General features: G+C 38.5%; 1 protein-coding gene across 1 annotated transcript in view; it reads left to right on the forward strand.

The window, feature by feature from the left end:
• DAB2 (DAB adaptor protein 2) overlaps positions 1 to 18709 on the forward strand; it is a 161959-nt gene that overhangs the window by 11916 nt on the left and 131334 nt on the right. The gene's annotated exons all lie outside the window — the stretch shown is intronic.

Raw genomic sequence — 18709 nt, forward strand, 5'->3', positions numbered from 1 at the left:
TCTGGTCCCAGTCATGGATAAATTACTCCCAGCATGGAGAAGAACCAATTAAGTATTGATAAGAAAAATATTCACCTAAATTTTATGCGCTCATTTCCACCTTCTTTTCCCAGGACAGATAGAGTTCACATTGGGCAACTGTTCTAAATATATCCCTCCCTATTATAGTGCTGAGTAAGTACAGTCCATGAGATTAGGACTGTTAGGACAAAAACATGTCTTAATTAAAAAGAAGGAAACTACCGCTTGATCTGAGAAAGAGCTAAAAGTATTTATTTATGTTAAAAATGACAACAGTCCCCATCCTTTATATGTATCTGACAATGCTGTTCACTACATGTCATGTGGACAGCTACTGCATCATTTTCCTTTTAATACAAGGGATTTAAATGGTAAGACTATAAAGGCGGAAACAAACAAAAACATTCATTGATTATCGGATAGCTCAAGGTCATTAAAAGCAGAAATCAACCTAGTATGTAAATAGTAAGTAATGCAGTAGTAAGATAGAAGATTTTACTGCAGACCAGAGTACTCTAAACTAACTTATTATAAAACTTTATCTTCAATTCCAAATAAACATTCAGATAATATCTAAAATGTACGCAAAATTATAACTGGCTGGCCAAGAACATGAGGAATAAAAAGAAGCTTTCTGCCTGTGGTAATCTGAATGTAAGACATGTTCTATGTAAAAATGTCAAATAGTGGTGAACGATTTGGGGGGAAGGAAAAGAAAGGAGGCCGTCTCTCCTGATCCAGCAAGAAAATATGAATGAATAAAGATGAAGCCTAAGAAATAAATAAATAAAAAGGAAATCCAGCATTATAATTGAAAAGAGAGAAAAGGTTAGACAATGAAATGACTATTGTTCAGATCATTTGGGAAAGAAAAAGAGTCTTAGATGACTCAGGACATATGCTTAGGATGAAAAGACTGAAGGAGAAAGCAGATACTGGAAAGAACTAGAAAATATGATTTAGTACAAGAAATGGGGAAATTGGTCTTAAAAATTGTGACATGAGGGGCTGGCCAGGTGATGTGGTGGTTGAGTTCACCAGCCACTTTGTTGGCCCGGGGTTCAGAGTTGGGATCCTGGGCATGGACCCACACACCACTCATCAAGCCATGCTGTGGCAGCATCCCACGTGCAAAACAGAGGAAGATTGGCACAGATGTTAGCTCAGGGATAATCTTCCTCAAGCAAAAAGAGAAAGATTAGCAAAAGATGTTAGCTCAGGGCCAATCTTCCTCCCCCACCAAAAAAAAAAATTGAGACAGAGAAAAAGAGTGAGAGAGAGAAATGCTTGACATTTTATTGCACAGTATATTTTCTACAGCATTTTTCAAAAGCTGTCTTTCTTCATTCCTACTTCCAAAACTAGGCTTTCAAATTAGCCTGTGTTCGTTCCTTACTGGAAAATGCCTTCAATCTAGATATAGATGTCCTCTAAGATCCCATTGACCTCAGGTCATGCAACCAGGCACTCTGGAGGGAGTTGCTGAGAACTGGGATGGGAAAGCATCATAAGGGGAGTTCTCTTGCAGTAGATGCAAGATGCAAAATCCTGGGTATATAAACATAGACAGTTCATAGTGATACAAAGAAGCAAGTGATAAGTGATGCAAAATCTGTAAGGATCGAATGTCCTAGAGTGTCCCAGAGGCAGAGCTTGGTCTTGACCTTGAAAGTAGGGTAAACTCAGGGAGGAGTTCTGCATTCCAGGAGGGGGAACAACAGAAGCAAAAGCTGGGGTGGAAACAAGTCAGTGCGTTTGCAGGACAGTGAGTGGGGGAAAATACAATTAATAGGATTGGTTGGGTCCTACAAAGGTTCTTACCTACCAGCAGAAGGAGATGGAATTTTTTACTGTCCTAACAGGTGGACTGAGTGACGGATTTTGAATACAAGAGAGGCATTATGAAAGAAGCATTTTAGAGAATTTACTTTGATGGTAGTATTCAGGAGGGCAGAAGATAGGACCAAAAAGCAGGACCCCATTTCCATAGCCATTGTATATCAGATGATGAGTTGAAATAAAGTAGCAGACTAAATTGTTAGATTGAGTGTAGAAGTGGTAGATTAAGAGATATATAAAGAAAAATCACTTGTTGGGCTGGAGGAGAGGATGAGACTCGGCATCATCCTATTCGATGGCTAGTCCTTCTCTCCTTATTTAAGTGTTTATTTGAAAGACTTTCTTGGCACTTGAGAATAGTTGTTGAAGCATACTTTAATTCTGAGGAATGCTTATCTTATCTTCCCTGACTTACTGATCTTCTCTTTCATATCTATCACCAATCTTATCAAAAAAATTGATGTTTAGTGACTTCTAGGCAATTTCTCAATTTATCGTATGAAACTCATGTAATTCAACGAGAGAAATATCTGCAACATATATTTCAATGAATTCTGTGATTGCTAGCAACCAAACAAACTTCTAGAAGACATCTTAACTATAGGAGGAGGCTTCTGAGGTCATCTTCAATACTAACAAAGAATGAGGAATTTAAATATAAGTAAAAGACACAAATCATCTGAAAACCGGCATTTTTAAAACTCTGATTTGAATCAACACAAGTAACAAGGTTTCTATCTGAATTCCTTCTAAAAAATAAGTCTTGAAAAGTCAGTGCCACACAGTTATCGGTGGACAAAATGAAGGCAAAATATTTGAGCTTCAAATTCTTTCTCCATTCCTGATAGAAAGAGGGAAGTGGGAGGGAGACAGAGCAGAGTCAAAGGGGCACTTGAACACCAGGAATATAATTGACCTATCCATAGGGGGCATGTCATGGACACTCTGACATTGATTCAATTCTAAGTAATATCACTTGGATGTCTACAGTCCTCCCAAGAAACTTCATCTGTCCAAAAGGAACTCACATTCATGATCAATCTCCCGACTTCCCCCAAATGTGGAGCTCCTCCAAGAATTCCTCTTGTAGTGCATCCAGTTACAGGAGCTAGAGTCTTGAGAATTTTCCCAAAATCCTCCTCATCCCAACTTCTCAGATCACATCAGTACAATTCAAGTCGGGTCCGTAATGACTGTTAAACCTGCTCTGAAATATGCTTTGAATTCATCCACTCTTCTCCGTCTCTACTGCCTCCGTCCTCTTCCAAAGCAGCATTCCCTCTCACCCACACTGAGGCAATGAGGTTCTTGTTTCCTTCACATCCAATTTTCCCTTCTCTAATGCATTCTCCACGCAGAATCCAGAGAACTCCTTTTTCTTTAATGTATTTTATTTTACTATATTACTATTCTCATTAAAATTGATCAGTGGCTTCCTGTTGCACTTAGAATAAAACCACTTCTTCCAAAGGCGCACAAGACCTGCCTAGGCTGATGATTGCCCACCTCACCAAACGCATCCCCCTGAAACCTTGCTCCTGTGACTCTGGCCTCCTCTCCATTCCTTTAACATGCCCTTGCACATACTGTGCCCTCCATATTTACCCTGAATCCACTCATCCTTAGAGAGACCTTTCTAGACCTCACCAAACTACATCAGTTCTCCTGATTATTTTCTCCTTTTTAGAATCCGTCCTGCTACATAGCACAAAAGATCATCTGATCTGTGATTTTATGAATATGTATACATTTGTTTCATGTCTTCTTCCTCCACAGATGGTAAAGACCATGAGAACAGAGACCTTTCTTACTATATCCCTGAAGCATAGGACAAGTCTAAGAGCAGCGTGAACCCAGTAAATACTTGATAAATAAGTGAGTCTAAAATGTAAGCTCCAGTAGGGCAGGAGCGGTATGTCACTGGTTTACAGTTGTATTCCTACTGCCCAGGGTCCTGTATTTTAGGAACATTAGCAGATGCCCCCAAAATAGTAGATCGATAAACAAACAAAGGAGAGAGTTCACGGTTTTTCCTGCTGATAGCTGATTCCATTAAGAGACAGGTGTAACTGTAGAAAATTCTTTCTCAAAGTGAATTGGATTCTCTCAGTCTATCGCTTCTCTGGATTTGCCCTTTGATCTAAGTCTGACTACACACAATAAGGTTAGTCTCTCCTCAGCATGAAGTTGGGACATACCGTGTCCCTCCTGTCATCTCTTAACCAATCTTAAGGGAACGACATGACTTACAGACTCTTGCTCGTTCTGCTTGAGGTTCTTTGTATATGTTATAGTTTTATAATTTTTCCTCTTGAAATGCACTGTCCTACACTGTACCTGTGACATACACTACGGTATTATTGTCCCCATCTTTCCATACTGGATATTTCTATTAACATTGCCTAGTTACATACCGTGGCAGTCAGGCTGTAGTATTAATGCATATTAAATTTTCAACACACTGTGAAACCCCAGGGATGCGATTAAACCAGGTCATCTGCTTCCAGTACTTATTATGCATTGGATTTTCTGAACCTAAGTTAGGATTTTACACTTATTCCTGGTAAATAACAATGAGATTTGACGCCAATGTCCACGTGCTTGAGATCTCTTTGCGTCCTGGTGCAGTCATCCAGTGCCCTAACTCTCTGTCTCAGCTGTATGTCATGCAATACCCTGGTGTCGACTGTACCCTCATTCTTAAAACTCTCACTCCCTTATCTTTTAAGAAATCACTGTCTTCCGTCATCTTTCTAACTGCTCGTTCTCAGTCTCCTCTTAGGCTTTCTTCTATTTACTCATTCACTCATTCATTTGGTAAGTCGTGAAATAAATGTTTGTTGAGCTTCTCCTCTGTGTCAGAGCCTGGGTAGGAGTCCTGGCTGGAAATACAAAGGTGTATGAGTCCCAGCCTTTGTCTTCAAGCCCATTTCCTAAAAGTCCCTTGGTCTTCACTTATCACTGGGCAATTTTACCTATAATCTTTACTAAAAATGTATGCTCTGCTAAATCTTAAACCAATGTGTCCAGCTTTATAATCTCCCCTGAACTCTAGAAGCTTATTTTTAATGGCTTACTAAACTTCACTTAATTATCCCACAAAAACCCTGACACTCAATGGGCCAAGCTTAACTTATTATTTATCATTAGCCTTACCCCCATACATGAAGCTTCCTATATTCCTGATCTTGATTGATGGCTTCATCATTTGCCCGGCAAACCACCACTGCTAGTTTGCTAAACTAGAAAACTGGGTACCATTTCAGATTTCCTATTATTTACCTTTCACATAAAATGGGTCACCAGTTCCTGTCAATTAAAGCTCATAAATATCTCAAATATCTTGCTTCCTCTGCATCCCTACTGCTACTATTTGAGCTATCTTCTATCAAATGGATTATTCCTGTATTCTTCTAAATGACTTGATACTTCTAATCCCATTCTCTTCAAATCCATCCTCCACACTGCTATCAGGATGCCAAAAAGAATGAAGGAGGTTTACAAAACACGTGTCCTATATAGTAGCAAGGCTGCAATGAACAAAAGAAGTAATAAACCATATGGCAAATAAAACATAATCTAGGAAAATAAGGTGAAGCCAGGAATAATATCTAACAATTATTCGTTCTTACTAGGATCCTGACACTGCTCTAAGTCCTTTGCATGTGTTATCTCGTTCAATCACAGACACCCCATGAGGACTGATAAGGAAACTGAAAGGTTAATATGTCCAAGGTCACTTGGCTGGTGACTAGTAGATCTGAACCCAAGCTGTCTGTCTCCAGGGCTCACGGTCTTAATCGCTCACTATGGTGCCTCCTAAGAATCAAACAGAAGTACAAAAGTTATGCCATGAAGTTTTATATACTTGCTACAGGCGGTCAGCAGATTTAAGTTAACTGTCGAACAGCCAACACAAAGAGCAAAGAAAACAGTTACAAAATTCACAGTGTCAGAAAGTAAAAACAAACCAGTTGCCCATGGAAAATACTGCAATGCTTAATGCTAAGATCAATAAAAAAATGAGGGCAAACTGACATAAGCCGATTTGGCTGCTCAAAACTGTCGAGTTCTTTATAGCCTCTGATGCTCAGAGGTAGATAAGAGCCACAGGTTCTCTCCCACAACAGCCACACCATGCCACCATGGTACGCTGTGATGAAAGCGGGTCTCAGTCTGAATTCTGACACTCCTTTCAACATTTAGTAACAACCAGGCAGAAAAACACTGTCACGTGACCTTATAACTTTGGTAAAGTCTCAGCTTCTGCCTCAAGCACTCCGGCAAGCACCTTGCAAGAATGGTTTACTCAAAGCAGATGTAGCCATATTCTAGCAGCCAAAGTGACCAGCCTTCTAGTCTGCCCAGGTCCCGAATCCTCTGTTGAGTGGCAGGACATCTGCACCCTTGCTGGGCCACTTCCCACTCATGCAAGGATGATGGTACTTTTATAACAATTTCAGCAAATCTACCAACTTTGAATGCCAGTCAAACACCAATGAATACTTATTTCTATCATCTCTTTGTCAGGAGTTCTTAAACTTTTGAGGCCATAGACCCGTTTGGCAGTCAGATGAAACCTGTGCATTACTTCTCAGAACAATGTTTTTAAATGCATTAAAAAAAAAAATGACATTTCACAGAAAGCCAATTATATTGGAATGGGGTTATCAAAAATAATGTAATAAAAATATGTGCTTCTCTTGGAAAGCATTGAATAATAACACCTGAAAACTATTATAGCTCTGAAGTAATGATGAGTAAATTGTATTTTGCGATATCTGCAATAACTCTAATGCTACATGAAAATTGATCAAATTGTTGGCAAACCCTAAAGCAAGACAAAAGATTCTCTTTAAATGATGTCAATATTTCATGGCATCAGATGATGACAACTTAAGGTATTCATCTCCAAATTAAACATATTCCTAACACAGGGACCTGAAAAAAAACAAGACCATAGACCAGGGCAGATGTTTTCTAGGCTAGAAATAAATCAGCAAGCAACTTTGTTGTAACTTGAATGACAGTATTAACATATGAAAAGAACCTAGCAACTGATGGGTATACAAAACCTATAGGAACAGAAAATGTGAAAGTAGAAAGAGCTAGTCTGCTCATCCAGCACTATCTGGGGGAAGAATCCAGAATCTTGTTTTTATAAAACATTCAGATGTAAAGGTGCTTTTGACCATAGCTATTCTTACCTATTGGGTGCTGATTTTTAGTTTAACTCTCCAAACATGGTGAGGAGGCACGGGGGCTGCCTTGGCTGATATCCTTATACTCCAGGGACCTTCCACATCAGAGGCACTTGATTGGGGTCCATGGACCTTTAAGACTTCTAGGGACAGTCATCAAGGAGTCTCTGATCCTTCTGAACGTGGGTACAAGAGTGTAAGCACATAATGCACAGCTCTCACTGGATTCTCAAAAGGGATCTTAACTCACCAAAAAATAAGAAACGTTTTCCTATGCTATTTTTTTTTTCCTTCCAGGGCACACCTGTTCATCTCCATGGCAATAGTTTTGCATTGCTTTCCTGGGTATATTTTTTTATTTCACAAATTTCAGTTTGAATCTTTCTTGACCTTGTCAAGAAATCTCGTGCCCAAAATTTCCTCATATCCTTGCAAAAGACACTAAACGCCTTTCCAGAAAAGTCCTTCTAGAGTGTGAGCACCAGTTATGTAAAGTGCCTCTCCCTGGCCCCACTGCCACCTGCAGGATTTAGGGTGGGTGCTCACTGAGTTTGGAGTCAATACAGGAAGTGTCTAAAAAGCAAAAGCCTCCCCCTTCTCGGGTTTTCCTCCTTCTAGACTCAACTTCGTGCTTGGGAGCTCAGGAGTCTGGATGAAGGAAACGGAAAGGCCATCATCACATTGTTCTAAATAGGTAGCTACTTGGAAGCACGTAAAGAACTATGAAGAAGCCCATGAAACTAGAAGCAAACTACAAATGCTTAGAAGGAGATTTGACCCGTCACTCATGCACAAATTGTGGTTCAGTCTCTATTGTCCTGGGGGCTCCAACTGGGGAATGTGTCTCCATGTTGACATAGGGCGGTCCTAGAACAAAGAAAGTTGATGACATAAACATATCCTTTTCCCCAGCACTTGAGTGTGTGTGATTTAACCTTTAACTCTTGCTTGTTGATGTAGGTGAGATGTCAAATACTTTCTACTGAGCTGTTGGCAACTGTTTAAAGTGTTTTCATCACCCTTCCACTAAGGCGAAGCCAGGCTCGGGATAACCCGTCACTGTAATGGAGTCGCTTCCCCCACCTTCTCTCTTCTCTCTCTGTCGCTTCCTCCAGACTGAAACCGGAAAGCAGTGACAAAGACCAGGGATCAGCCTGGTAGTCATTGTAAATTGCTGTTACTTAAAGCGTCGCTTCCTGTTATTTGAAAGAATACACTCCTAACATGCAGTAAAGACTGAGATCTTGTGACCAACTGTGAACAAATGATTTAAATTGTGACACGAACAATCAGAAGTCCAGTATCAGATACTGTAATCCCAATTTCATCCTCATTTAATTCTTTAGACTCAGAAATAAAGCCTCTTGCTTCCTCTAGACCAAACCTCTGTCATGAAATGACAAAACAGCACCTTTGACTCACTTCATACTTAGAGGAAACACATTCCAACATTTCCTGCGGCTAAACCCAAACATACTCATTTAGGGCAAAAATTTTAAATGGATATATTTCTGTTTCATGTTTAAGCCAAAAATATAAAGTTCTTGCTAGGTTTGCCTTTGCACGACAAAGGTCCTTCCACTACCAAAAGGGGGGGGGGGAAGCATAAAAGTTTTCAGCTGTATAATTTCATATGTATTTTTTTCTTAATGATCATCATTCTTGTTCCCGTAGAGATAGGAGACAATTCTGCTGAAAGAATTGTCTCTTAGGGGGGCTGGCCCCGTGGCCGAGTGGTTAAGTTTGCACGCTCCGCTGCAGGTGGCCCAGTGTTTCGTTAGTTCGAATCCTGGGCGCGGGCATGGCACTGCTCATCAGACCACGCTGAGGCAGCGTCCCACATGCCACAACTAGAAGAACCCACAACGAAGAATACACAACTATGTACCGGGGGGCTTTGGGGATAAAAAGGAAAAAATAAAATCTTTAAAAAAAAATAAAAAAATAAAAAAAAGAATTGTCTCTTAGGCTAGCGGCAAAATCATAGCACATATGTAACACACACATGGAGAAATCAGCTTGGCTAAACTAGACGACACCCATTAGCATTTTCATCTTTTCAGCCTGGAACTTGCACTCACTTCTTGGAAAGGAAATCTGTTTCATTATAAGTAAACTGGTTATGCCAAATGCACAAAAATAACAGTGGGAGGTGGTGGGGTGGCAGTAGGATGGAGGAAGGTCAGGCATGACTCAGAGAAGCTTGGCTTCTATAATTAATATTTTTAAGTCATCTTACCTCACATTTAAAATAGAATTATATGATCAGAGGGAAAAAACTAGCATATAGCTAAAGTAGGGTCTCTAAATCATACATACAACACACAGATATTATCACATAGTTAAGGTAAGGTGTGTTGAAATTATATATACATGTATATACACATACATATATATAAATAATCACACATAGTGTCTTTTGTGTGTTTATTGGATGTGGATTTTTAAGTCATCATGCCACGTAATATAAAACTATCTCAGCTGAATTGTTTCCTGGACAACTCATTAAAATCTTTCCACAAGAATGTTTAAAATAGCCATAGGCTTACTTCTCGTTTCTCCGTCATTTAGAGCAGTCATACCCATTACGACACCTCGAGAGGAAGAAGTGGAAAGTCAGGGACTTTTGGAATCACGATGCCTGTCTCAGACACCATCTTTGTATCACTCCGTGCACTAAATAATTCAGTGGCCCAATGGCTTTAAAGAGTTCATGTACAAGTCAGAAATAGCCTTAAGGATTATCACCTAAAGGTGACCCTTGACACAGAAGTTCCATCTGTAGAAAATAAGTCTTAGGGAATTGATAAAGTATGGTGTAAGTCGTTAACCATTAGCCCCAAATTCAGGTTTAAGGCATAGCAAATTGCTAAACTACAAGTGAGAGAATATGAAAGCCAACATGGCTCAATCTGACACAGCAGTGACTATCCACGGAGCTAAATACTTTGTGGGGTTCAGATTTTAACTCACAGGTAGACAGGAAAGGGCAAGAACAAAGGGTAGGGAGAAATAAGGCTCTGCACCGTACCAGAGCACATCCTGAAATGACACAGTTTAGTCAAAAGCCAATATTACTTGACTGAATTTGACAGTTTCTTTTTTTTTTTAGATTGGCACCTGAGCTAACAACTGTTGCCAATCTTTTTTTTTTTTATTTTTATCCCCAAATCCCCCCAGTACACAGTTGTATATTTTAATTGTGGGTCCTTCTAGTTGTGGCCTGTGGGATGCCGCCTCATCATGGCCTGATGAGAGGTGCCATGTCCGCGCCCAGGATCCGAACCGTCATAACCCTGGGCCGCCAAAGCGGAGCCGTCGAACTTAACCACTCGGCCACGGGGCCAGCCCCTGGCAGTCTCTTAAAAATAAAATTTCATAAAATGACTTTTGATATGCAGGCAAAGCTTGCAACTCCACAAATTGTATTTTGTTTTTAGAAAGTATTTTATTAAATTTGCGGGATAAAATGTATCTTTTGTGGCATTTATGAGCACCAATACTTAAAAGCACTATACTTAAAAGAAAACAAAGGAAGGAAACAAGAATCGGGGGGCTGGTAGAAGTGCCTCATGGGAGATGACCACCACGAGGAGCTGCATGTCCAAGAAGCAGCGAGTGGAATGTGACCTGTTTGCTTACAGTGGCTTTGAATCTGCCTCATATCTAAGTGTTCACTGCTGCCGAGTTGCAGCAGGCGTGTGTTCTGACCCTTCCTCCGCTTTTCCACTCCTTCCTAATCATTCTGGGGATCCCTCTCCCCGATTTGTTTCCCTTACATGTTTCCCTTTTGTTCTTCTTTTTCTTCTAGTCTCCATGCTGTTGATAAAACCTATAATGCCTTCGAAAATTGCAAATGATATTTTATTATGCCCACAAATCCAAATGTAGACATATAGCAAACACACACATGTACAATTTGCTCACTATTGTGAATCAAATAAATAAAGAATTTTCTGGCTATCTATAATAGCATACTTGTTAGATGAATGAATTAACAAATAGCACATTACATATTTACCTGGCATGTCGTTTGGTGCATTATAAAATAAGGAACATACCAGACCCAATTCCATCAGAGGCATTTGGAGAGAGAGAGGAGAAATCTAAGGGTGGTTCATTTCCTTTCCCCACGGCCTGCGTGGCCCCACATGGCTACCCATGAGCACTTCTTCAGACCCCTCACCTTCACACTCTCCCCTTTCAGTCTCGCTAGCCATCATTCAGTCGTTTCATGCTCCTTCTTGCCATGTGATCTTTTCACATTATTTTCAATTGGCTTATACCATATTGACTTTTGTGCTCTCACTGTTACAAAGTCCTATTGATATTGCTCATAATTCCTCGCTCACTCAGGTGTGTAGTATTGTTCATTTGGGATGAAATGTCCCTAAGACAAAGTACACAGTAGTTGTGTTTGTGATGAAATATATCAACATATTGAGACAATTCAACTGGAAGAAAGAATCAATTTACTCTAGTGGAGTGAAGAAATTCAACTGATTGTTTGGCCTCCTGCCCCCCAAACAATAGGTTGATTGACCAGCTTATTCTTCTCTCCTCCTCCAAAAATTTAGTTTGTTTTATGTTTTTGAAACCAAAGGTTTCTTTAGGGCATCTTTCTCTCGATCTGAATGAGGCACATTAAAAAGGAAAAAGGCAATCAAGAGCATGCTTATTTGAAAGTTAACAAAAACAGCTTTCATTTTTAAGTAAGAGTGAGCAAGCTCCCAGCAACATGCACACACAAAAAGACAAAGAAAAGGAATAGAATTTTAACTATAAAATTTGCTTTAACTTACTGAATTTACTTTAATTTACTTAAATGATAATATGGAACGTTGGCAATGGTGCTATCAAATGATATTCTTATTGGAGCAGTTATACATTGACACATCTTTTTTGTAAAATGACTGCCAATGTTTTGGAAAAAATTGAACATAAGTTGGCAATTTATTTAAAATTTTGCACTTCACCTAGTCATTCTATCACTATAAATCTAGTCTAAAATGTAAATCTAAGGTAAACACCAAGATTTATGTAGAAGTCTATTATTCTTTATAGCAACGTTCTAAACAGCAAGTGTGGCAGCAACCTAAATTCTGACAATTGGAGTATATTTAAATTTTGATAACTCTAGAATTAATATTATCTGGATATTGAAAATCAGATTTTCGAAGACTGCTACATGACGTAAAAACATACGTGATGTTCATAAAGAAAACGCAGGATATTAAATTATGTATGTAGCAATACCCAATGTATAAATGTATGTAAATAAATGTAAATGAATAAAACACAAAGATGATTATCGATAGATGAAAGAAAGAAAGAAAAAAGAAATTGGAATGAAATAAACCAAAATGGTAGATATATTTGGATAGTAGGATTACAGACGATTTTGATATCATTTTTCTACTTTTCTGTGTTTTCCAAATTTTCTTTACTCAAGTGTTAATTTTCCTTTTAATCCAATCAACATTTTTTCATCTACCTCTACAATCTCCACCAACCTCATTAAATTCTTTTAAGTAAGCTAGCACCTTCTTTCTTACATCATCACCTTAAAATATTTTTCCTAAGATACTGCTGCTGGCTCACAATCTCCCATCTGCCACCTTGCTTGGCTGTGTTAACTCTGATAAGGGCCCTCCTCATGCTTTAGACTCCTGCATATTGGCTCTTTGTAGCCTTATCATTCAGATATCATTCTTGATATTCATAGTGTCTTGGGTGAGAGAGCCCCTAAAAACAGAGCTTAAGAATGGGCTTCAGATATATATGATTTATTAAGGGAGTCATCTTTAGGAAAAACCTGAAAGAAATTAGATTAAGCTGGAGGGTGAAAGGGAAGGAGCCAAGGAAAGACAGAGACTCAGGTAAAGTGGAGCCTTGGTTGGTACATGGGAGACAGGAGCATAAATTACACCACAGGCTTGTTTCACCTTGAGGATATGTGCCTAGGCTTTTGTAACCCTAATCCTGTCAATCACTGGCCACTCAGTGAGGGTAGGGGGAGACTAGTGACACTGTCACCTCCCCAGCATGTGGTTCCCATTAGCTAATGGCAGCTCTTCAGGAAGAGCTCAAAACACCTAAGGGGCTGATGGATGCACCAGCTGGCAAAGGAAATCTGGATGGGGCACCAACAGAATCTACTACCCATCGTGATGATGGAAGAGAGGAGGAGAGGGAAATGGGGGGAGGAGGAGAGAATTTCAAACAAATCCAGGTAGTGTGAAAAGGACACACTTTTTAAGTGATGCTCCCATCCCAACTTGGAAGAATGCTGATTCAGGGCAATGCAACTGCAACAGTCCAGGATTATAGGAGACCACCAGCAGATTGGAATTATATGAAGGCATTTAAAGTTCCACAAACTTTTTAACACAGGAGCTTAAAAAGATTCCTTTTTAGAGGGGCAGTCTATTTGCTCTGAACTCCTGAGAAAGGTTGAACAGCAGGTGTACTTAATTTCTTCTAACACCAATACTTTTTCCATACAATTGTAAGCTCTAAAAGAAACTGCTAGTTTTTCCCTAGAGATGGCCTAATTTTGGAAGTGGATGAAAGGACTCCTTGGTCCAGTGGTGAAAATTACTGAGATGCTGAGGTAAGAGGATCTATAAACAATCCTATAAAAACCTCCACCAATTCTAGCTTTGATGTCCTTGTGTTGCTAGCAAGTATGATATACTTTCCAAATGTTCCTCTTCATTCAGTTATGCTGTATGAGCTGAGCTGTAAGGGATGGTTAAGATATCCCTCTGGGAGCAGAACAATTTATGTCTTATGAGAATTACTTCAGATATTTTCAAGGCCTAGATCTACAGGTTCAAAATCTGGTGTCACTTGGGCGAAGAAGTCAATCAAATCTGTCCCTGGATGTCAGCTATGTCCCAAAACACCCTGCCTTTCAACACATTATGATCATATTGTGCAGATCCAAAAAAGAGCATGTTTTTCTCTCTAATTCCCGCATAATTCACAGAGGAGAAAGCTCAAAGCAGACAGTGAAAATATTAACAAGTGTTAACACGGTATGTGCAGAGGTAGGGAAGAAATTGTTAGAAATGCTAGGAAAAGAAAGAAAGAAAGAAGTGGAAAAGGAAAGAAACATTTGAAAAACATCTTTCTCTTTACGAAGCAATTTGTTTCCTAACTATTTTGTGGCTCCAGTGATAGTCTTCAGGAAACTTGATGATGTCATTTCCTTTCAATTGGCCAGTTACATAAATGTTGGAAAAGAGCCAAGTAAAACAGCCCTCAAACAGATGGCCATGTGTGTAAATGCCAGCAAGTGAGAAGAGCCATTTGCAGTTATTTTATTTTTTTTTTTACCCCACACATGGTATAATGTTTATTTTACAACCTCTCTTATGGACTCATGTGGATCATTCTTGTCATTTTTTCAGAAAGAAAAATCCCAAAGGAAGCAGTCATAAAATACGAAAGACAAATCATGAAATAGTGAAAAATAAGGTAACAAGCAGAGGTGAGCATTGCATTGAGAGAATATAAACTATCAAAGAGTGGTCTACACAGAGTGATCCAATGTGCCAGGAAGGGAATATCTCTAACCACCAGGAAATTTCAAGGGAGGGAGATTTCATAACAAAGCAAATGAATCCACCTTATGAGTCTCAAGCAGTTGGAACCGAAATGCCTGCATGGCTTTTACAAAAAAGGCACACTTTGTAGATTGACTTTTCTTCCTTCAAAGCAAATCTGAATGTTGCTACAGAGTTCCTTCACCATGAGTGGTCCACACATCCCTGCTCCAAGTACATATTGATGCAATCAAGAGGAGTTTACTCTCTTGTAACTGTGAAGAATTTCAGTTATGCATAATAAAGCACAGCAAGGAGTTTGAGGCTTTTTAGCTTCAAAAACTAAATTCTGTTCTTGTTGTCTGCAATGACTGATAACAGCATTTTCTGTTCTTGCTACTAATGAAAATGAAATACGAGTTTTCTTTTAATATCTAGTACAGCACGTGTTATGCAGGTTCAAAGAAAAGTAAGTTAATCCTTCATGAGTTCTATGAATTAGCTTCCTTTGATATTTCAATATTTCAATTAAATAAGGACTTGTAAGTTAAAAATAACTACCCTCTTAAATCCAGGTGGCATTGATAACAGCAGGGAGGGAAAAAAATCAGAGTAAGCTAGTCATGGTCCTGCTTTTGATTGTTTTCTTCTCTGCGAAAATGTTTCTTTTACTTCCATGGAGCTTAAAGAATTTGCTTTCTCTTTTATCTATCAAATTTGCACAAGTATGTAGCTATGCATTTTAATCTCTACTTGAACATATAGCAGTAAGATGTCAGATTTATTTGTTTACAAGTATTTATTAATCACGGGCCAATGATTGTGCTACAAATGGATGATAAAGAGATACCAAATGAGGGATCATTACCCAAATAGGTCAAATAATTTACAGACTCTTATTTAAATGTTACTTATTTGGTCTTTTCAAAGCTTCTACCTCCTTCTGTGCCATTCTACCGCTTGGATCCCAGGAAAATATTTGGAACTCCGTTATTTCCTGTGAGAATTCTATACCTCTTAGTTCAGAGAAGGACAGTTTTAGAGACCCTGTTACCTTAAGGTAGGATTGTGTCCTCAAAAGGTTTTTATGTTTATTTTGGACCCTGCTGCCTGAACTCCACCAAGCAGAGTAATAAGTTCCATATGCCCATTTTTTTGAAGAACACATTTTCAAAGCAGCAAATGTTTTGACGGATTGGCTCTTGGAGAGCCTGAATACTGTTATACACATCGTTTAGCATTTCACAAGGCCCCTACTGTTAAATTCTGGGAATGGGGCCAGGGTAACCTACCTACTGGCACTCTTAAGTAACATTAAAATATTGAGAATTCTTAACCATCGTGCTTCGCTAAGACATATTTGGAATGCGCAGATTTCTTTGCTGCTATGGAATTGTGTGAATTCGTGTGTGTGTGTGTGTGTATGTGTGTGTGTGTACGTTATAAGCAAAAGAAAGGAACAGGCCCTTAGAGTCACTAAATGAACAAAAAGATTTGATAATGGGAATTTTGAATGTTTCAACTTTTAAATTTTTCACCTAAAGTAGTTATTGAATTGTGATCTTAAATATACATATGAGAAGCAATAGAAAGTGATAAAAATACAATAGTGAGTACACAATAGGTTTCAATGCTGCTTTCTCCAAGTCAAGAATTTCATAAAGTCTTCTGCCGCCTAATGTTATCATTCTATACATCCTGTGTTACTCATCTCATTTGAAATTTCTATTTTTAAGAATTATCTCAAATCTTTCTCAGGACCTAGGATGAAATCTTTAGGAAATTTTAGGAAACATTTCCAAAAGCCAAATATGAAGACTATATCTGTGTATAGCCACTAAATCTACTATTCCTAATTATTTTCTTTTAACTTATTGGTTTCTGAATTACTCTCATACAATCTATCTTTTTGTTAAAATCTTATTAATATTTCTGCATCTGGTCTCTCTCATTGTTCCAATAGCTGTTTTGTCTTAGTCTATGTATGACAAAAATACCGTAGACTGGATGATTTGTAAACAACAGAAATTTATTTCTTGCAGTTCCAGAGTCTGGGAAGTCCAAAATCAAGGTACCAGCAGATTCAGTGTTTGGTGAAGGCTCACATTCTGGTTCATAGTTGGTGCCTTCTAGCTGTATCCTCACATGGAAGAAGGGGCAAGGGAGCTCTCTGGGGTCTCTTTTATAAGATACTAATGCTATTCATGAGGGCTCCATTCTCATGACCTAATCACCTTTCAAAGGCCCCACCTCCAAATACCATCATATTGAGGAAAAAGATTTCAGCATATGAATTTTGGAGGGACACAGATACTCAATCTGTAGCATGTCTGTTTGAAGGAAGTATTATATACAGTGATCTGAGTGTTCAAAATGAAATTCACAAGGAGGCAATATAGTAAGGAAAATAGTCAGATGCCTAAATTGAAATCCCAGGTGTACCCTTAAGAACATTGAGATCTTGAGCCTATCTTCTCTTATCTCTTGGAAGCCTCTTTATCCTCATCTGTGAAAGACTCACCTCATAGAGCTAATTTGAAATTTAGGAAGATAATCTACGTATGGTCTGATGTGTAGTAGATGTCCATAAATTTTTAGGTAACATTATTATTAATATTATTATTATTGAGATATTAATTGATGGCCTACTATTGGCCAGGCAGGTACAGAATGGTCCAAGTCCCCTGTTCCACAGAGAACCTAGTGGAGCAGACAGAAAATAAACAATAATTAAACGCAAAGAAAACAGAATTTCAGGCATCATTAAATACTGGGAAGAAAACAGAGTAATGTTCTGGGAGTAACTAGAAGGAGCGGACATTAGCCGAGATGCCCAAGACAGCCTATTCAAGGAGGTGGTGTGATGCTCTCCGAAGAGTGGATGATGAATAGGAACCTGTTGTTCAAGGATGAGGGGAGAGCATTCCAGGCAGAGGTGGAAAGAAGGCCCATGTCGATGGAGAGTAGAGGGTGAGGGTGAGGTGGGATGAGAAGGAAGAGGAAGTAGGCAGGGATCAGATGCATGCTTTCCCATTTGGTTGTTTCTTTTTAAACTGGAGATCATCATATTTATATTTTAAATGATTAAAAAGAAATTATTCTCATTTGAGGATGGAACAGGGAAAGTACATTCAAGTTGTATTTTCTTTGGTTTGGTTTAGTTTTTCAAGGCTTGTATCCAGGGTGGTCTTTCTTTGTGGTGGGTGTGAGACTGTGCCATTCATATTGTTACATATTTTGAAAATCACATCTTGTATCTAATGGTTTTTTACTAGGAAAAATACAGATGGATTTTTTTTTAAAAAAAAAGCTAGAATAATGAATGTGCCCAACAACTTGTCAGTGAAAGAAGACATCATAAAATATTTATTTAGGATGTCATGATCAACATTCATCTCCTTTCACAAGTAATTATACTAGGTCATTGATGGTTGTTCAGTTTTCTAGCTGATTAACCCAGTCTTTTAAGTCATGGCCCACTCAATTACAAGGATGTTGCAATCTACTATAAAGAATGTTGCTTTCTAATACAATGAACAATGACATACATATTCTTAAGGATAATTTATATACGCTTCTATAAATGAAGAACAATAGACAGCAAAATTAGCAATTGGACCATCCTAGGTAAAAAATAAAAATTTCTCACAGAATTGTAAAATTTCAGGATGGAAGATTGATGTCCAAACCATCATTATAAAGATGAAGAAAATTAAACCCAAAGAAGTCAGATACACTTTCACACAATCACTTAATCAAAAAGATAAGGTTCTAACTAGAATCCAAATTACTTAATTCCCTGGCTTGTAATCTTTCTAGATATAAACACACAGGGACTTATACGTTTGCTGTGTATGATCAAAATTGGATTCTTATAGAGATTACAGGAAAAATAAATTAAAGCTTTCATTCAATCATTATTATACGAACGCATTATATGGAATATTCATCTAAAACCAAATAATCCTCATTAGTAGTTCTAAAATATGAAAAATGAAAGACTAAGTAACAGGAAAGTTGTATGCCCTACTTTGCAAAAATTTAAAGGGATTTGGGATAAACAGGAGTTCAGGTTTCGGTCCTCAGGCTATGACCAGA

This window comes from Equus caballus, chromosome 21 (assembly GCF_041296265.1).
Source record: "Equus caballus isolate H_3958 breed thoroughbred chromosome 21, TB-T2T, whole genome shotgun sequence".
NCBI lineage: Eukaryota > Metazoa > Chordata > Mammalia > Perissodactyla > Equidae > Equus > Equus caballus.